General features: G+C 42.9%; 1 long non-coding RNA gene across 1 annotated transcript; it reads right to left on the bottom strand.

Moving 5' to 3' along the window:
* Positions 1–959: 959 nt before the first annotated feature.
* On the bottom strand, positions 960–21,818 carry LOC309827950. Its single transcript, XR_014297269.1, has 3 exons — positions 21,723–21,818; positions 5,119–5,346; positions 960–1,094 (listed from the first exon to the last, which is right to left on the bottom strand). It is a non-coding gene; the product is annotated as an uncharacterized lncRNA (long non-coding RNA).
* Between the last annotated feature and the right edge of the window lie 157 nt (positions 21,819–21,975).

Here is a 21,975-nt window from a genome sequence, read left to right as displayed (position 1 = left end):
TCGGGGGGTGGGTGGTCTGCTCCCCGTGCTAGCAGAGGGCTGTCTCACAGGACTTTAAACTTCCAAATATCATCCCTAAAAGGGCCACTCAATTTCCTAATGTTCAAATTGGCATTTGAGGGCTGAGTATGGAGAAATGAGCCTCCAGTGGTTTGAGGGAGAAGCATGGGTGAGTCTGGCTTCTTGCCTGGAATCAACCCCACCTAACAGCTTTGAAGCAGCACCTCCCTGCAATGTGTGTGGCCACATCGGGTCTCTATGGACTTGAACAGCTCTGAAATCCAAGACCTAGCTCCAGCTCTGTTTCTCAATAGAAGCATAAACTTGGGAGAACCCCCCACTGAGCCGCAGTTACATCATTTGTAAATAAAGGTGCTGGATTTTACTGGTTCTCAACCCAAGCTGCCCTCAGAATTACTTGCAGAACTTACAATATCTTAGGCCAGGCCCCAGCCAGAGATTTAATTGGATGGCAGAGGGACAGGGATGTTGAAAATGCTTTTAAACCTCCCCTGAAGCCCCCTCCAGCTTTAAGATGCTCTGCTCTCAGGGGTGGTAGTTTAGGACAGCAGTTAAAAGCCTAGACTTTAGAGTGAGGGAGATGAAGGTGCAAGTCTTGGCTCTGTACTCACCAGCCACATGACTTAGCACAGCCAAAGCTGCTTGCATTGCTACTACTCCAATGGGAGTAATAACAGTCTACCTCATGGATCCGTGTAAATATCAAAGGGGACAATGCATAGGTAACTCTCAGCCAGGTACCTGGATAGAAATGTGCTCTATAAAATGTCCGTCACCACGTGTGCATCACACACACAGGCGTTGGGGCGTGAGCAGCAGTCTTTGCAGCTGTGCTTAACAGAAAGCAAATACCGTTCCATCCAGATGTCTCACAACTCACTTACCAGGCAGTGGGCCAACCTGGGCTGCCCCCCTCCATCTCCCCCAGGGAGGCCCCAGGTCCCACATTCCAATCAGCTCCTTAGGGCTGCAAATTCCTGAAGAGCAGTGATCTGGACGAGAAGGGAAGAGGGGGCACTCGGCGGGCCAGACGAGCTAAGCTCCTTGAGAGCAGCGTGGTGCTTCCGGCCTACCTAGACAGGGAAAGACAGGATGTGGGGTGTTTACGGAGGACAGAAGGCAGAGGAGCAAGCTGAAGCATGACAGACGTATTGTTTTATGGCCTCCAAGAGTTAACAAAACCAAGAGTCCAACCCCTGATAAAGAGAGGAGTCAAAGCTGGTCTGGACAGCAGTTTGTTACTTACCTCGGGGCAATTGCCCAGCAAGTCTGAGGGCTATAGAGAAAAGGCGCTTTCTTTCCCAGGGGCTTCTCCTTACACGGATTAAATTCTGGTCTATGTTCTATCAGACAAGGGTAATGAGACCTTATCTAATCTAATTCCTTCCCTTTAAAACGTCATTCAAAATTGACCCTCTTCTGATCTAAAATACTGATAAAGAGGTTTTAATAGCCTGGGCAAATGTTTACGATATGGTTTTCTGGGGGAAAAAAATAAGAAAACAAACGTGCATAAAATCTACTTAACTCTAAAGACAAAATAATACTCGTGTCCATCAACAAATGAATGGATAAAGAAGATGTCATATGTATATACAATGGAATATTACTCAGCCATAAAAAATAATGAAATATTGCCATTTGCAGCAACGTGGATGGACTCGGAGATTATCATACAAAGTGAAGTAAGTCAGACAGAGAAAGACAAATATTATATGATGTCACTCATATGTGGAATCTAAAAAATAGTACAAATGAATTTATTTACCAAACAGAAACAGACTCACAGACATAGAAAACAAACTTACGGTTACCAAAGGGGAAGGAAGGGGGAGTGATAATTTGAGAGTATGGGATTAACAGATGCACACTACTATATATAAAATAGAAAAACAACAAGAATTTACTTAATAGCACAGGGAACTATATTTGATATCTTGTAATAAACTATAGTGGAGAAGAGTCAAAAACAGAATATAAATATATATGTATATATATAGGTATGTATATATATGTATATACACTTTGCTGTACGCCAGAAACTTAACACAATATTGTAAATCAATTATACTTCAATCTAAAGAAAAAGAAAAAATAATAGAGAGAGGACAGGGAGAGAATATCCAAAATGCTACATTTCCCATCTCTTTATATTCCTCTGTGTGCTCTCATCTTCCACAATGAGGATATTTTGCTAGAATAATCAGTACAAATAAAGCAAAAAGTTTCAGGAGGAGGAGAGTGATTTTTGTCCACCTACAAATGATTAATCTTTCTTCTCTTTGCTCCCTCCTTTGTCCTGAACCTGTCCACTAAACCCACAGACTGCCCCAGAGTTCTACAAGTTTTCTACATCATTGTAGATTTTGTAAGGTGTGGTTTCCCCTTCTTAAGAAGTATTGCTTATTGGGGCTGTTAGGTTTATGTCAAGAAAGCACTTAACACAGTTCCTCTGTAAACGTGTAAGAAAGTAAGGCATCACTCTAAACACCACATCTACAATATCTCATTTAAGCATCACAGCAGCCCTTTAAGGTGGCTCTTTGAAAGGACTTATTATTATAACTTTTTTGCAGCCTCAGCGTTATTTGATAACTTGTTCAAGGTTTCCGAGTGTTATTGACTGAATATGGACCCTCAGAAATTCATATGCTGAAACTCTAACACCTAATGTGATGGTCTTAGGAGGTGGGGGCCTTGGGAGGTAATCAGGTTTAGATGAGGTCATGTAGGTAGAACCCTCATAATGGAATTAGTGCCCTTATAAGAAGAGGAAGAGACACCAGGACTCTGTCTCCACCATGTTGAGAACACAGTCAGAAGGCAGTGATCTGCAAGTCAAGAAGCCAGTTCTCACCAGGAACCCAAACTACTGGAACCTTGATCTTGGAATTCTAGCCTTCAGAGCTGTGAAAATGAATGTCTTGTTGCTTAAGCCACCCAACTATGGTATTTTGTTAGAGCAGCCTGAAGTGATGAAGACACAGAACTAGCGTTTTAGTCAAGTTAGGCTAGGTTATGCTGCAGTGATAAACTAACCGCAAAATCTCAGCAGCTTAACACAACTGACAAATGATTATTTGTTGCTTGTATGATGCAGAACAATGGTGAGGGAAGAGGTCCTCTGTTCCACACAGTCACTCAGGGACTTCCGCCATCCTGCATCTGCACCAGCCAGGACACATGGTCTTAGTGGCCTCGGCAGCAAGGTTATAGGGGCACGGAGGAACTCTCCCCAGTTACTCCAGGGTTCACAGTCATGCTGCTTACAACCTACTGGGCAGATCTACTCAGAGGGCTCCTAAGTGACCTTCCTACATGCCCAAAAGAGGAAAATGAAGTAGGACTTTGTGAACACAGAGCATTGTCCACCACAACTAGTATATGGTGAAACCAGAATTCAACAGCAGATCTTTAAGCTTCCAAAATCCATGCTCTTTCCACTACAACATTTGGCCTCCCAAAATTGAGAGAATTTGTTTTTCATTTAAAAAAAATTTTCATGATAGGATAATGTGTAGAATATGACTGCTCAAGGATACTCGTAGGAAAAATGCCCATAGTGAATGTTTTAGATTTGCAAAGCCTAAAGCATCCCAAGATTGCCTCATGGAAAACCTTAAACACAGTGAGATCTCTGTAGGTTGTACCCAGATGGTAAATATCTATGAGACATATACACCACTCCAGTCTTTAAGAGAAAAACCACTAGTGGTGAGAGCAAACCTTCAATGAGAAGATTCTGGTATGTTGTAAGGTGACAAACCAGCCTAGCTCACTGGGGCTCTTCTCGCTTTAGCCCTGAAAGTTCCACTTCCCAGGACGCTCTTCAGTCCCAGACAAATACTTGGTCACCTGGTTGTACATCGATACTTTTTCACCCTGACAACTTTTGAAGGTGTCATCTCAAGTGGCTCAGTAAACTTAGAGTACAGATGCACAGTGATCTGAGAAAGTGAAGTTGGCCGTGAGCCCAAGAAAAACCCGGGTGGAAATAGCACATGAGAATAAAACTCTCTCACAGGAAAGAGCTCAGGAAGCTCCTGTGTGGATATTGGCTCACCTCAGCACAGTAGTCCTCTTCGAGGACTTGGGGGAAGAAAAGAGTATGACTCTGCTCCTACTGCTGCAGCCTGATGTGCAGGAGGCTTTTGCCAGTCAAATCACATCAAGGACTCATACTGAGTTTATAGATACATTAATACCTCTATCTTTTTCAAGTCAAATGCCATTAAAATAGGTCAGTGGCGTCCTGAATTTGTGCTATTCTTGACATGCGTGTACTCACAAATGCACACACACAGGACACACAAGCCTTTGCATTTTTTCCTATTGCGTTTCGTCTTGTAAATTTTGGCTAAGCACTCCATTTACAAAGTTGGATTTGGCAAGTACTTTGACCTATACACTCTCCGTCATCTCTGGGTTAAAGTCCAGAGTCCACAGCCAGGCTCTTGGAGTTCTGCTGAAAAAAAAGCTGTCTTTTTGGCCCTAATTCACACAGCCCCGCTTCGCACAAGTGCTCTGATCCTGCCGTTTCATTCCCTTGACCACACTTAGGCTTCATTCATCTGGCTCTGACTGTCTACACCGCCCTTTCCACCCTTGTGTACTTGGCCAAATGCTAAATCCAAGACTCAGATCAGATTACTGGATAGGTGATAGCTTCTCTGTTATTTTCTGTAAATTCTTCCCGAACTCCATCAGCAGACCTTACCGATACAATTCAAGTAGCAACCAGTTCTGTTCTGTCTTGTAGATCCCTTCTACCTCAAATTTACATACTTACAGCTATTCAACGTTTAGTTATTTTGTGATTTGCTCCCACACCTGGATTGCAAACTCCTTGAGGACAGGGGCAACCCTTGGCCACTCTTTTTATCTGCCAATGAGTGCATCACCCACTGTCTGCACACAGTTAAGTGCTCAATGAACACATATTGATTTATTAGTATGAATCCTTGGGGCAAGGAGAAATCTACCAAAAAGTGTTCAAAGTATATGATGCCATGAGTTGATACTGCACAACCATGAGTTGATACCTATAACTCCCTCTCAAGACAACATAGACAGAAAATCATCCAGGAAAAGAAATACCTTTTTTTCCCTTAAGAATTAGAACCTGAGAAAATTCATGATGAGTTGATCCCCTGATGAGCAGACTTCCAAGGCTGTGCTCCCAGTCGCATCCACAATGGCTGGTACTTGGGGACAGAAAGGCCAGGAATCAAACTGGCTGTACTTCTGGTGTTTGGAACTGAAATACTTCTGGGATCAGTCACGGATCCAGGTCCTCAAGATGTTCAAGCCCCAGCTTTTAGAAGCCTGAGAGGTGAGGAAAGGTGTAAATGTGGGTCCAGGGGAGAGGAGGGCACAAATGGAGAGAGAGTCTTGGGAAGCAAGCATTCCTAAACATGACTCAAGGATTCTTGGTCACTCCCAGATAATCGGGAGATGTGTAGCAAAAGGTCTGTCGGTCCTTGCCTGTCCTTGTGCTGCCAATGAAAATGTGTCCTGCTAGGAGTTTCAGGCCCATCCCAACCCTTGGCCAATGAGGGCCAAGTCTGGTACACTAAGAACTCTGTCCCACAGCCAAATGGGTCTAGGTGTATCTGCTTGTCTAAGTCCATTTATTGGGCATCAGCAGTGTCCCAGGAGCTGGCATGAGCACTCATTTACTTCTCTCTCATTTACACCCCTCTGTGTATCTGGTCTGCTGCTTTTCTGGCCTTTCTGCCTGGGTCTCTGACAGGACCTGTTCTCCCTCCAGTTGTCCTTGAGGCCCAAGCTTAGGTCTGAATCCTCCCAGCGAATCAGCCTGCACGTTGACACCCCTCCACCCACAGCTTCTGCCCGGTCGTCATCCTCAGAGCCTGGGCTTTTCTTCCAGTTTCCCCTCACATCTCAGCAAACCCTTCTGACTTCTGACCAAGAAACTCAAAAATATCCCGAACCATTCATTCACAAAATAAATATTTACTGAGCACCCACTCAATGCCAGGCATCCACTGACCTAGTAGTAAACAAGTCAGACACATACATCCCTGTCCAGAGGGAGACTACTGTCTCATGGAACACAGACATTAAACACATAATTGCCAAATAATTCATTAATTATGCAACCAGAGTGACCTCAAGTTCTTTAGACTTCCAAGTCACTCTTTCCTCTATTATGTGAATAACCCTAATTCTGAGGATTCTAAGGAGATGCTAACAGATAATGCAAATTCATTCCAGTAATTGCTTGTCCTTATACAACCCTAGCTCCCTTTTTACCATTTCTCCATGCTGCCCCGATCTCTCCAGACTATTTTGGCCCCAAACACAAATGTATGATCCTTTCTCCATTCTCCTAAGAACAAAAGACATAACTGCTGAGCTTGAGAAATTTTACTGAAAGTTTGAAGGTGACACAGGGAAATTACAACCTAACAATAAATACTAGCTCTCGCTGTCTCCAGAATCCATCCAGCATCATAGCCTGTTCCTGCTGCCATCTCCTTCTTTAGCTCTAAGCCTTCCCCAGGTTGCTGGAACCAGGGTCCTCCCTCCTGGGGAGCAACCAGTCAGGAGAACTCCCTTTCTGTGAACTCACTTCTCCCATCTCACCCCATGATGATAGCCGTATACAGGGTAACAACCCAAGCTGGCCCATCTACCTTACACTTAATCTACTCACTGCTACTTGTCATACATCAGCCTGCATTCATTCACTCTTTCATTTCAGAAATAATTACTGAACATATATTTTATACCAGGCATTGTGCTAGGTTAGGACAAAAATATACAGCAGCAAACAAAACAGACTAGATAGACCCTGCCTTTATGGAGGAGACAAACAATAAAGAAGTAAACTAGAAACTAACTCTGACAATTACAGCTTTCAATGATTTTTATGAAATATTTTTAAAAACCAGGATGACATGATAGATGGGGGTCTCAGGATGTTGGGAGTACCACTTCAGAAAGGATGGGTAAGAGAATTCTCTCTGAGGAGGTGACCCTTGGGATAAGCCTGAGAGATTTAGGGCTGAACATTACAAGGCAGCCTAAACATGTATTTAAGGCACCAGCAAAGGAGAGGCAACAAAATTTCTTCTGAAAAATTTTATATCTAATATATTTTTAAAGACATTGCAGTAGACACCTTGGGCAGAATTAGAATACTGTATGTCTCCCTTACACATATTTTATTTTATTTTATTTTATTTTATTTTATTTATTTATTTATTTTTTGCGGTACGCGGGCCTCTCACTGTTGTGGCCTCTCCCGTTGCGTAGCACAGACTCCGGACATGCAGGCTCAGCAGCCATGGCTCACGGGCCCAGCCACTCCGCGGCATGTGGGATCTTCCCGGACCGGGATACGAACTCGTCTCCCCTGCATTCGCAGGCGGACTCTCAACCACTGCGCCACCAGGGAAACCCTCCCTTACACATATTTTAAAGTTTAATACCGTTTTTATTTTGATTTACTAGGGCAGATTAGAGCATTCAATCTTTTTTTTTTAATTAACTTCTACTGAGTATGGTTGCTTTACAATTCTGTGTTAGCCTCCATTGCACAATAAAATGAATCAGCCATACACATACAGATATCCCCTCCCTTTTGGACTTCCCTCCCATTTAGGTTACCACAGGGCACTAGATGAGTTCCCTGTGCTATACAGCATGATGCCATCAGTGGGATCCCATCATTTTATACATAGTATCAATAATATATATGTGTCAATCCCAGTCTCCCAAATTCTCCCACCCCACCCCTTTCCCCCTTGGTATCCATACATTTGCTCTCTACGTCTGTGTCTCTATTTCTGCTTTGCAACTAAGATCATCTATACCATTTTTCTAGATTCCACATATATGCGTTATTATATGATATTTGCTTTTTTCTTTCTGACTTACTTCACTCTGTATGACACTCTCTAGGTCCATCCACGTCTCGAAAAATGATCCAATTTCATTCCTTTTTATGGCTGAGTAATATTCCATTGTATATATATATATATATACCACATCTTCTTTATCCATTCCTCTGTCAATGGACATTTAGGTTGCTTCCATGTCCTGGCTATTGTAAATAATGCTGCTATGAACATTGGGGTGCATGTGTTTTTTTGAATTATGGTTTTGCCCAGTAATGGGGTTGCTGGGTCATATGGTAGTTCTATTTTTAGTTTTTTAAGGAACCTCCATACTGTTCTCCATAGTGGCTGCTCAATTTACATTCTTACCTAGAGTGCAAGAGGGTTCCCTTTTCTCCACACCCTCTCCAGCATTTATTGTTTGTAGATTTTTTGATGATGGCCATTCTGACCGGTGTGAGGTGGTACGTCATTATAGTTTTGATTTGCATTTCTCTAATAATTAGTGATATTGAGCATCTTTTTATGTGTTTGTTGGCCATCTGTACATCTTCTTTGGAGAAATGTCTATTTAGGTTTTCTGCCCATTTTTGGATTGGGTTGTTTGTTTTTTCTGATATTGAGCTGTATGAGCTGCTTGTATATTTTGGAGTTTAATCCTTTGTCAGTTGCTTCATTTGCAAATATTTTCTCACATTCTGAGGGTTGTCTTTTCGTCTTATGGTCTCCTTTGCTGTGCAAAAGCTTTTAAGTTTAATTAGGTCCCATTTGTTTATTTTTGTTTTTGTTTCCATTACTCTAGGAGGTGGGTCAAAAAAGATGTTGCTGTGGTTTATGTCAAAGAGTGTTCTGTCTATGTTTTCCTCTGACAGTTTTATAGTGTCTGGTCTTACATTTAGGTCTTTAATCCATTTTGAGTTTATTTTTGTGTATGGTATTAGGGAGTGTTCTAATTTCATTCTTTTACATGTAGCTGTCCAGTTTTCCCAGCATCACTTATTGAAGAGGCTGTCTTTTCTCCATTGTATATTTTTGCCTCCTTTGTCATAGATTAGGTGACCATAGGTATGTGGGTTTATCTCTGGGCTTTCTATTCTGTTCCATTTATCTATATTTCTGTTTTTTGTGCCAGTACCATACTGTCTTGATTACTGTCACTTTGTAGTATAGTCTGAAGTCAAGGAGCCTGATTCTTCCAGCTCTGTTTTTCTTTCTCAAGATTGCTTTGGCTATTTGGGGTCTTTTGTGTCTCCACACAAATTGTAAAAATTTTGTTCTAATTCTGTGCAAAATGCCATTGGTAGTTTGATAGGGATTGCACTGAATCTGTAGATTGCTTTGGGTAGTACAGTCATTTTCACAATATTGATTCTTCCAATCCAAGAACATGGTATATCTCTCCATCTGTTTATGTCATCTTTGATTTCTTTCATCAGTGTTTTATAGTTTTCTGAGTACAGGTCTTTTGCCTCCTTAGATAGGTTTATTCCTAGGTATTTTATTCTTTTTGTTGCAATGGTAAGTGGGATTTTTTCCTTAATTTCTCTTTCTGCCCTTTCTTTATTAATATACAGGAATGCAAGAGATTTCTGTGTATTAATTTTGTATCCTGCAACTTTACCAAATTCACTTATTAGCTCTAGTAGTTTTCTGGTGGCGTCTTTAGGATTCTCTATGTATAGTATCATGTCATCTGCAAACAGTGACAGTTTTACTTCTTCTTTTCCAATTTGGATTCCTTTTATTTTTCTTCTCTAATTGCCATGGCTAGGACTTCTAAAACTATGTTGAATAACAGTGCGAGAGTGGACACCCTTGTCTTGTTCCTGATCTTAGAGGAAATGCTTTCAGTTATTCACCACTGAGAATAATGCGTGCTGTGGGTTTGTCATATATGGCCTTTATTATGTTGAGGTAAGTTCCCTCTATGCCCACTTTCTGGAGAGTTTTTATCATAAATGGGTGTTGAATTTTGTCAAAAGCTTTTTCTGCATCTACTGAGATGATCAGATGGTTTTTATTCTTTATTAGTATGGTGTATCACATTGATTGGTTTGCGTATATTGAAGAATCCTTGCATCCCTGGAATAAATCCCACTTGATCATGGTGTATGATCCTTTTAATGTGTTGTTAGATTCTGTTTGCCAGTATTTTGTTGAGGATTTTTGCGTCTATGTTCATCAGTGATATTGGCCTGTAATTTTCTTTTTTTGTGATATCTTTGTCTGGTTTTGGTATCATGGTGATGGTAACCTCGTAGAATGAGTCTGGGAGTGTTCCACCCTCTGCAATTTTTTGGAAGAGTTTGAGAAGGTGTTTGCTTTTCTCTAAATGTTTGATAGAATTCACCTATGAAACCATCTGGTCATGGACTTTTGTTTGTTGGAAGATTTTTAATCACAGTTTCAATTTCATTACTTGTGATTGGTCTGTTCATATTTTCTATTTCTTCTTTGTTCAGTCTTGGAAGGTTGTACTTTTCTAAGAATTTGTCCATTTCATCCAGGTTGCCCATTTTATTGGCATATAGTTGCTTGTAGTAGTCTCTTATGATCTTTTGTATTTCTATGATGTCAGTTGTAACTTCTCTGTTCTAATTTCTAATTTTACTGATTTGAGTCCTCTCCCTTTTTTTCTTGATGAGCCTGGCTAAAGGTTTATCAATTTTGTTTATCTTCTCTAGGAATCAGCTTTTAGTTTTATTGATCTTTGCTATTGTTTTCTTCATTTCTACTTCATTTATTTCTGCTCTGATCTTTATGATTTACAGCATTCAATATTTTCAGGGATTAGAACCTCTGAAGGCTTACTCAAGTCCTAGGAGATACCTGAAAAGGGGGTTCCAGGCAAAGAATGAGCAAGTGCAAAGGTCCTGTGGCAGGAAAGAGCTTAGCTTCTTCTACAGGTAGGAAGAAGGGACAGGAACAGTATGATTGAGGTGGGAGCTGAAATGGGTGGGACATGTGGGCAGGGGCCTGGTCTCAGACAGGGAGTGGTTTTAAACACTGGTTATGTAGGATTCCCTGATTTTTTTTTTTAAATTTCTGATGCCCAGGTCTGACCCCAAGAGAATTAACTGGTCTGAGGTGGGGTTGTGAAACTGGTATTTTTTAAAGTTCCTTGGATGATTCCAACTTGCAGCCAGGATGAAAAACCACTGACACGGGGCCTTATAGACAGTCAGAGAGACAGAAAAGTGAATGGTGAAGAATATGGACCCTAGAATCAGACAATCTAGTTTTGAATCCCATTTCTGCCACTGACTAGCTGTGCGATCCAAAGCACATTACTTAAGCAAAATGGGGACAGTAGTTTACCTACTCTGCAGAGTTATTTGTAGGATTAACAAGCTAATACATACAACGGTCTTAGAAAGCATGTATTAAGGATGCAATGACTTCTAGCTTTGGCTGCTCTATGTGAGCGATAATGGCAGCTTGGCCCAGGTTGGAGGTGCTGGAGGTGAAAAGACAGAGTCAAATTGTATATTTGGAAGTAGAACAAATGGGACTTGCTGAAAATTGGCTGACAAAGATGAGGAAAGAAGGGAATAAAGGATGGTTTCCATGTTTGGGACTTTAGCAATTGAAGTGGTAACATTTTACCAAGATTGGGAAAACTAGGAGAGGAACAAATTTTGAAGAAGAAAATCAGGAATTTCATTTTTATGTATTAACTTAAAGACACTCTATTAGATATCCAAGAAGAGATACCTATTAGACAGCTTAATATGTAATCCTGGAGCTCAGGAGAGAGGAATAAATTTCAGAGTCATTAACATATAGTGCTGTGCTGTCCAATATGCTAGACATTAGCCACACTTATAAGGTTATTTAATTTAAATTTAGATTAATTAAATAAAAGTACACATTCAGTTTATTAGACACTCTAGTCACATTTCAAGTGCTCAACAGCCACAAGAAGCTAGTGGCTACCATCTTGGACAGCGCAGATACAGAACATTTCCATCATTGCAGAAAGTTCTATAGGAAAGTACTGAGTCTCAATCCATGGAACTATAGGAAATCATCTATGAAGTGGTTCACAATTCTGGCTACACATTAGAATCAACCCAGGGATTCAGAATCAATTCATCTTGGGGAACTCCCAGGCAACGGTAGTTTTTTAAAGCTCCCAGGATGATTCTAAAGTGGAGCCAGAGCTGAGAACCACTGATCTAAGAAAATAATGTTGGTAGGGCTCTAGGGTACCCCAATATTAAGGGCAATGATTCTCAATCTTGGCTGAACATTGGAATCACCTTTAGAGCTTTAAATATTACTAATGCCTGGGTCCTGCTTGGAGAGATTTCTGATTTAATTGGTCTAGAGTGCAGCCTGGTCTTCAGAAACTTTAAAAGCTCCCCAGTTATTCTAATGGACATTCAAGGCTGAGAACCACTGATTGATAGAGGAGAAAGGTGTAATGAAGAAGAGCTTAGAAGAATAAAATAATGCAGTACAATGAAAAACAAGAGAGTGCAGTGTCCCTGAAGCAAAAAGAAAAAAAGTGTTTCTAGAAGGAAGAAATGGTTCTATCTGTTGAATACTAAAATTCAGTTCATTTAATAAGCATCCCATTGGATTTTGTTGGGGTGGTGCTAATGGGAGCCAGATGGGAGTGGGTAAAAGAATGAATGGTTGATGAAGAAATAAATACAGTGATTGTAGACAACTGTTAATACACAGTTTCAGTTATGAAGAGGAGCAAAGAATGCTGGCAGCAGCGGGATAGTGATTTGGGGTCATGGACTAGGTTTTTTAAGACACAGATATTAGAGTATGTTTGTATGCTGAGGGATACTATAATAAAGGAGAAAATGATTATTCAGGAAAGAGGAAGGATCTGGCAGGAAGTTGACTTCCTATCCAAAATCCCTACCCTCCTTCCTCCTTGCTTAAAGATCCCCAGTGTTTCTCAAGTCTTCAGGGCTGTTGTCCTTTCCCCAGTTCAAAGATTAGCCTTAGCCAGTGGTTCTCAAACTTTAGCATGTGTCAGAATGACCTACAGCACTTTTAAAAACACAACTAGTCCTGCATCCAGAATTTCTGATTCAGTAGGCTTGGAGTAGGGCTCAAGAATTTGCTTTTCTCACAAGTTCTCAGGTAATGTTACTGCTCTGGTCCCAGGAAGAATCTTTGAGAACCACTGGTCCAAGTTCATGAAGGTTATCCTTTCCTTCATAAGTAGTCTTAGGGATGGGAATTTAATGCACTTCTGGCCAATGAAAGGAAGTCTCTAGGAAGATTCTAAGAAAGGTTTCTTTGCTGATAAAAGAAAAAAAGAAAAACAGTCTCTCTCCTTTCACCAGATGTTATCATATTGAATGCAATGCCTAGAACAGTGGCAGCTATCTTAGAAACATCATGTGAGCCAGACTGTGGCAATCTCCACAAGATGCTGAAGATATCAGACTAGAAAGATGGAAAGAACCAGGTTTGTTTGCTTTTTAATAATGTTACACTACTGAATTAATCCTGGAAACCCTGTCTTGTGAAATAATATACTTGTCTTATTGTTAAATCATTTTGAATTAGATTCTTACTTGCAACCCAAAGCAACCTAAGTTTTGTGTACATTCCCAAGACCTTAAATAGAGGAGTCAGGATGAGATTTAGGGGCACCTCTATATAGAAAGAATGGAGGATGCTTCCTCCCTGGTAACGTGACAGAAGGTAGAGAGTGTGGGTACTGATGCAGATAGATTTGGTGGTTGAAAAATGAAGTAGCTCCCGGCTGATTCCTTCTATCTTACCAGGGCAGGAGGTATCAGGGAAGAAGAGGATACAGCCTGTTTAAGAGGTGGGGAGAAAGTGTAGAAAAGTCTTTTTAGAGAATAATAAAAATAACTGACTGGGAAAACATAAGTTATAGCTAACTGTTCATTTGAGATTTGTGATCTTAAATTTATAGAAAATAAGCAGGCAGCCTAGTTTGACAAATTTCTCCAATTTCTTGGGTGTAGATTGATATAGAGCAGACAGCTGACTCTACCACAGTTAAGTCTTTCTGGGTAAACATGAAAGAAACAGAGAAGGACAAGGAAGGACAAGGTGTCTTCAAAGAAGTGCTTATGAGGATGGACCACAGAATCAAAGCCAGATTCTCCTCATCCCGGGGAGTCTTCCCCAATCCTCATCAAGTTTTGATTGGGTTTTCTCCTGGCATCCCAGCAGGAGCTCCAAGCATACTGCTTGTATTAGTTGTCTATTATTGCATAGCAAATTACCACAAACTTAGTAGCTTAAAACAATATTCAATTATAGGCTTTCACTTCTGTAAGTCAGAAGTCTGGGCACAGCAGCTCAGGGTCTCCCAAGGCTAATATCCAGGGGGCTACAATCTCATCTGGAGCTCAGGGTCTTCTTTCAAGTTGACGTAGTTGCAGGATAATTTAGTTCCTCATGGTTGTAGGACAGACAACCCATTTTCTCACTGGTTGTTAGCTGGGAGCCACTCTGGGAGGCCACCCACATTTCTTGCCACATTGCCTCCTCCATCTTCAAAGTTAACAAGGGAGATTCTCCCTCACTTTGAATCCCTCTCACACTTTGAATTTCTTCTTCAAGAACAGCCCAATTCCTTTTAAGGGCTCACATGATAGATCAGGTCCACCTGGATAATCTCCCTTTCTTAAAATTAGCTGTGCCATGTAACATAACCGAATCATGGGAGTGACTATCCAATCATATTCACAGGTCCTGGGGATTTTACAGGGCTTGTTCACCAGGGGCAGGAATCTTTGGGCCATCTTAGAATTCTGCCTACCACACTAGAAAAGAGTCCTTTTAAATGGGGGAGAATAGACAAACCTGACAGAAGAATCCCAAATAATGTAGATACTCTCCCCTCCAGGAGATGGAACATAACTCTCTGCCCCCGAAATGTGAGCCATACACAGTGACTTCCTTTTAAGGAGTACACTGGAGAAACCTGACAATCACTACCTGAGCCTGAAGGTCAATGTCAACAGTGATAAGTCACATTGATGTCATGTACCCTTGATATGCTGTGATGGGAATGTCATCTTACCTTTGTGATCTTCCTCCCCCAAACCCGTAACCCCAGTCTAGCCATGAGAAAAACATCAGACAAACCCAAATTGAAGGACATTCTACAAAATACCTGCCCAGTACTCTCAACACTGTCAAGGTCAGTGGAAACAAGGAAAGTTTGAGGAACTGTCACGGTTTAGAGGAGCCTGAAGACATATAATGACTAAATGTATTGTGATATTCTCATGGGACCCTGGAACAGAAAAATGAAATTAGGCAAAAACTAAGGAAATGTGAATAAAGTATTGGCTTTACTAAAAAAAAAAAAAAGAAAAAAGAAAGAAAAAATGAAGGGAGGAAGAAGGAAGGAAGGAAGGAAGGAAGAGAAAGAAAGAAAGAAAGAAAGAAGAAAGAAAGGAAAGAAAAGAGTACTTTATCACAAGAGGCCTTCTGACCTAGATTCTGGATATGAAGGGAGAAAATCAGATTTTGTGATACATACCCCTAGAACTGAACTACTCTGGAAGCTGATTTAGGAAATAAGACCTATTGCTCTGCTTCACTACCAGCCTTATGCAAGCATCAAAGTTTCCTCAATCTCCAGACTTTCAACCTTTCCCTCTTCTCTCTGTCCCTTCATGGGTGATCTCTCCCATTCCAAAGATCTCATCCATCCCCAACTCACTGAAACCTCTCAAATCTTAAACTCCAGACCTACCCTCTCTCCAGAGCTCCAGATTCATGGTTTACATACAACTCTCTGCTGACCATCATTGCCTGTATGTCCCATAAACAGCCCAAACTTAATACATTCAAAATGGAACTCATTCTCTTCCTCACCAAATGTGTTTTTCCTCTTCTCTTCTCCAAGCCTGGGAGTTACCTCCAACTCCTCTCTCTTCCACAGTCTGCCAGTTTCACCTATAATTTATCACTCAGATCTTTCCCTCTGTCCCCACTGCCTCTGTCTTGGTCCACTCCCTCACCGCTTCCTGCCTGAATTATTCTAACAATACCCCACTTGCTGCCTCTAGCTTGCTCCATTCTCATGTATTCTTCACTCTACCATAGTTATCTACTTAAAATGGTAACCTTGTTGAGCTCTTTTGCTGCCTAAAATTCATCAGTGTTTCCCATTGCCTACAGGATAAACAATTCAATATAAGACAAATTGATAGTTAGGATTAAACACCTGCCTCCTGCATACTATTTCCTGCCATTTCCCCAAACCCATCCTTTATGCTCTAACACCAATCTTGCCTAACTTCTCTTGGACCATGCAGTGTACTCTCATGCATCCTCCCCTTTTCATGTGAAGTCCTCTCTCATTCCTGAATCCTCAACCCTGAACCCCTCCTTTCCCTCCCAGAATCAGTGAACACTATTCATCCTTTAATACGCTAAGCTGCTCAGACATCCACTCTTAGGCCTTCTTTGACCACCTCCTCCCCAAACTGAATCAATACACTTCTCATTCTATTTGTTTACCTGGTATATAGTTCTATGATTGTGCTTATCCTAGTATTCAATATATTGTCATAACTTATTTAATGTTTGTGTCCTCTATTTGACTATGAGCTACTTGAGGGCAAGGAGAACTTTGTATTCTGCTTTTTTTATAGCTATACATGACATAGTATCAGACACACAGCTGGCTTCAACAAAGGCTCTGGACCTTATTGCTGCCTACACCACCTAGGGAATGCAAATGTCTTGGGCTAGGATAAAGGACCACGGGAATTGCTGACGTGGAGCAGAAAGCAAAGACAACTGAAGCATAACCAAATAATAACTGAACCAACTGCTTCATTGGTGCCAGACCACTAAGCCCTTCATAGTGCCCTAGCTCAGTATTCACCACACCCCTTAGTTGGTGTTAGCATCATCCTCACTTTACAGATGAGGAAATGGAGGCTAGAGAAGTTAAGTCACTCGTCCAAGGTCAGACCCCGGCAAGAGGAACCAGGACTTGAAGGAACCCAAGTGTGTCTGACTCCAGAGCCCCATACTCTTAAGTCCAGCTAGCACTTGAGCTTGAAGGAAGTTCCTTGCACTGATTCAAACCTGTGAAGGACAGTACTGGGCTTGTGCTATGTGGGCAGCAGGGTGCCACTGCTCCCAGCCCATGCTGCCTGCTCCAGCAGCTAGTGTCTCTGCTTGGCCAGAAGCTGTGAGGGACAAAAGCAAAATGTCTGTGAAGGGTCTATCCCTTGGTATTGATTTGTCAAGGCCCTGGGGTCCCGGGGGCAGGTAGGAGGGATTCCAAAGGGTAAGCCAGTCACTGCAATGTCAGACACGAAGTTGGGAATGGAAGTAAAAGGTGAGGGAGCCAGAGTGGAGAGGATCGAGCCAAGTTGCCAGGTCTTGGGCAATTTCAAGCCCAAGGCTCTGAGCCAAGGACAAGCCACTGTGCCTAAAATAACCTCCCAAGAGAGTCTTAACTGACCATTTTGTAATCATTATCCCAGTTCTGACTTTTAGGTCAATGTCATTCGCATTGACTGGACCCCTATTTTACGTTAGCACCGTGAAAGGTACAAAGACCTGGTCTTCTGCAGAGACAGGGCAAGCGCACAGGACGCAATGAGAGCGCTGTATAAAACAATACATAATGCAGTGCCAACCTGTGTGGTCCCAGCCACAAAGCCAGCTGGAATTCGCAGAAAGGGAAGAGCAGAGTGTGCTGGCACAGGCAGTGGGGGCTTCTTGGAGCACAGGACCTGAAAGGAGGAAGACAGAGTAGAAGAGAAGAGCTTTTCGGGTAGGAGGAAGAGGGGGAGCAAAGGTGAGGCGGCAGCAATGAGAAGGAATTGTTTCTTGGGCTGTATGAAACCCATCTGTGGAACAAAGGATTCTTGTTGGAGAAGAATAGTATCTGAAGTTAGATGAGTAGGGAAGATCAGATGATAGAGGTCTCGGATCCAAGAATATTGATCAAGTAAATTTAACGTGCAGAATCCAAAAGTTCGTCACGTGGGCAATGAGAAATCATCCGGGCTTTGAAAAAGGCAATTAAGAATAAAAATTTAGGGCTTCCCTGGTGGCGCAGTGGTTGAGAGTCCGCCTGCCGATGCAGGGGACACGGGTTCGTACCCCGGTCCAGGAAGATTCCACATGCCGCGGAGCGGCTGGGCCCGTGAGCCATGGCCGCTGAGCCTGCGCGTCCGGAGCCTGTGCTCCGCAATCGGAGAGGCCACAACAGTGAGAGGCCCGCATACCACAAAAAAAAAAAAAGAATAAAAATTTAATTTTAGGGAAATTTATTTGGTGGTAGTGTTTGAGATGGATTAGAGACGAAAGGACTAAAGGCAAAAACAAAAAAAAACTGTCAAAAAAAAACAAAAACAAATAAAGCCTGAATGCTTCTTGAGTATCCACTAAAAGTCTGACTGCATGCAAACTTAATAAACATAGTCTATCCCCTGCCAGTCCAATGGGGAAGACATTCATTAATCCCATAGTTACCTATTAAGGACCTGCTATGTGCCAAGGATTATACTGGGTCCTGGGGACACAGTGAAGAATAAAACAAAACTCTGGCCCTCATAAAGGTTAGCTTCACGTGGGTGTGGAAGACAACACAAAAGCAAACCAATAATTACATCAATGTAAAGCCAGGTACGAAGTGCTAGGAAGGAAAATAAAGCAGGGCATTGGGCAGGGAATGGTGTGATAAACAGGTCAGGGAAGACCTCTAAAAGAAAATGTCACAATATTTCAAACCCAGAGAACAGGCAAAATGGAGATGCCACCGCTAGAAATAAGAATATTGAGAAGGTGACTCAGTTTGGAAGAGTACAGAGAAAGTGGGGAGTCTTGTTTCAAGTGCGGCAGGCTTGTGTTAAAAGCAGGATATCCACACAGAAATGTCAGGACACTAGAACTCTAATGTACAAGATCAGAGGAAGATAAATTAGGTTAGCCATGTAGATTTTAAAATCATCCATTGATATTTCAGAGATAAGAACCTTCTCTCCAAAACTAATTTACATGAAATGAAAGTAACTCAAGGACTGAAAAAACTGGAGTATAAGATACACAAATAGTTTTATCATATCTCCTGTGATGATCCCCATGCTCTAGCCTCCTGGAACCTCAGGAATTGGGCAGTGACTTTGACAGGCAGCAAGCTAGTAACAAAATAATACTACTATAATTGAGGCTCACACACAACCAACCATCCAAAAGACGTCTGTCCCCTGTTCCTTCAAACCCCTAAGCACGGTTGTTGGGATAGCTCTATCCCTCTTCTGAACTGACTCCTCGGACCATACGTTGCCCCTTTGTGATTGCTTCTTCTGCTGATACTTCTGAATGTTTTAATGTTTGGGAGAAAGGGATTTGGCAAGCAAAATAAACAAATTTTAAACTGACCAATCCTGCTTTCCTAGAAATGGCAGGAATTAACGTTGGGATAGACTCATGGGCTCCAGTTTGCCCGGAACAGTTCCAGTTTCGGCACTGTAAGTCCCGTATCTTGGAGAAACCCCTCAGCCCTAGGCGAACTGGGATGGTTGGTCACCCTACAACTGGTATGACCTTGACCGCTATACCCTATGTCTGACATGCATGATGCAACACAAGGCTTTACATCTCTAAAGAGACAACAGCGCAGTCAAATCACGTGCTTAGTTTCCCAAGCCCTCGCCAAACTGCTACCCTAGGAACTGGGTACTCTTTCCTACCCAGACAGAGGAGCTGTGTCAGAAATTTCTAGGCATGTGGTGAACCTGGATTCCTCAGCCTTCTATTCCCACCATCTCACACTCAGCTCCAGCTACCACCTAAACAAGGAACACCAAATCCACCAGTGACCCCAGTCCATGGCACTGGCCACCCTCTCCGCCCAGCCCTGGCCAGCAAGCTGGTAGGGCCTGGGGCGGTGGACAAAGTTGGATTATCAGAGAGGGACAGAGGAGAACCCATCTGAGATGGTGACGTGCTGTACCGCAGCAAATCACAAGAAAGGGGAACCCCATACACATTACAGTCTGCTGACGTCGGGAGGCGTGCAGTTTGCGTCTTTGAGTTACAGAAATACTAGAAATGCTCACTGAACAGTCCATTTCGGAGTTTTGGGTCCAAAGCTCCAAAGGGCTGACTCACCGTCAGAGCAGAAATCACGTGAAAGCCCTGGTATTAAGGTGTACAGCATACGCTCATTCAGAAGCCGTAGTATCTGAAACTCATACAGATCTTGGGTAAGCTCACAGATCATTTCCGCCGGTTATTAGAGGCTTCTCCAAAATTATAAGGAAGGTTCAAAGAAAATGCCAAGACTGATATTCATCCCCCCTTGTTACAGAATTTTCCTGCATCACGAGGTGAAAAGAATAAATAAGCAGGGGACACAGGCCTCCAGGAATCATCCCTCTTTGGCCCTTTGTCACCTTGACTGCTTGTGTACATATTAAAATGTAGAATTTCAAATAAGCTCTTTACGTATCCTTGCCCAATCTGCACACACAAATCCTACTAACCGAACTACTAATAGCCAAGGTGAAGGGTAGACGTAACTGTTGCCTTTTTAAAATGAATTGTCTAGGAAATTGCCTCAGACCCCAAAGAAAGATTACTGTTAAAATTTCCAAGGACCCAATACGTGAGCCCTGCAACAGCCGTTTCCTGGTCCCTCCCCGCAAGGCTCAGCCTGACTGACTTTGCTGTTGCAAGATTGCATCACTGACTTTTGCAATTTTCTGGCCAGTCCAATTTCCCCCTCCTCTCTTTGCCCTCTCCCTTTCTCTGCTTGAAGCGCTTTTAGCCCAAGGTCTCTCCTTTCCCCTACTTGCTAACTAACTCTTGTGTATGGATAACCAAAGCTAAACCAGAACACCCGCCGCAAAGATGAGGAAGTTTAATCCTAGTTGAAATCAACCCTACCCTCCTCATGCTTCCTAGAGTACTCTCTACTCTTCAGCTTCTTACCCAAGCTGCCTACTCTCACTCTTCTGTCCCTAAACTGTTTCTATGCTAAGTGGAGCTGGTACGGTGGCGTTGCCCCCCCAGATCCAGGGAAGTGGCATATAATTATTGAGGAAAGTAATGAAATATTTGCAGTTCAGACCAGCAGACAAACTTTTACCAACGGCCCCCCCTTTCATGTTCACCTCTCCCTAGCCCCCAACTTCACTTCTCAAGTGGGAGTGGGGACAATTTGAATTTAACGGCAGTTCCCTGATACACAAAAGTACAGATACAAACACCTACAGGCACAGAGACTGACATCACACACACACACACACACACACACACACACACACACACGCCCCATCTGTGTATAAAGGGCGCCCTCAATGAATAGTTATCTATCAAGTGACCCTAGCGATGCAAGCACATATGAATAAAACCAGTCAGACCAGAAATAAACAGTATAAGCACAAAGTGCATTATGCAGAGCCTGGAGACCCGTTCTGATCATTACCCGGATCCCTCCCCCTTGCCTTCTACCTCGGATCCCTACACATGTGGGAAGACGACAAACCTCCTGAATAAAAACTAATTTTTCAGTTAGGTAGAACCCCAGGTGTCCTTATAAGGGGTCCTTCCAGGCTGCCCCGGACGAGGGAAGCACCCACCCACACGATTAGGAAAGAGGTCAGGGGCTTCCCTGGTGGCGCAGTGGTTGAGAGTCCGCCTGCCGATGCAGGGGACACGGATTCGTGCCCCGGTGCGGGAAGATCCCACATGCCGCAGAGCGGCTGGGCGCGTGAGCCATGGCCGCTGAGCCTGCGCGTCCGGAGCCTGTGCTCCGCAACGGGAGAGGCCACAACAGTGAGAGGCCAGCGTACCAAAAAAAAAAGAAAAAGAAAGAAAGAGGTCAGAAATGGACGTGGATACCTCCCTGGGCTCTGGGTCCTCACCCTTGTACATCCAGGCCCGCCCTCCCCCGCACCCCGGGCTCACACAGCCGGCGCGACGTGCACATCTCGTGGCTGACTCCCCCAGGGTCCTTGTCCCGCTCCTCCCCCACCCTCCTCTTCCCGCCCCCTCCACTCTCTGGCCGGTGCAGCACTGGCACCAGCCCAAAGAGCCCAGGAGGCGGGGCTCGGAGAAAAACATATAAGTGGCCCCGGGGCGCTGACCAGGTGTC

The sequence above is a fragment of the Grampus griseus genome, assembly GCF_964374135.1.
Source record: "Grampus griseus genome assembly, chromosome: 1".
NCBI lineage: Eukaryota > Metazoa > Chordata > Mammalia > Artiodactyla > Delphinidae > Grampus > Grampus griseus.
This window is presented reverse-complemented; position numbering and strand designations above follow the sequence as displayed.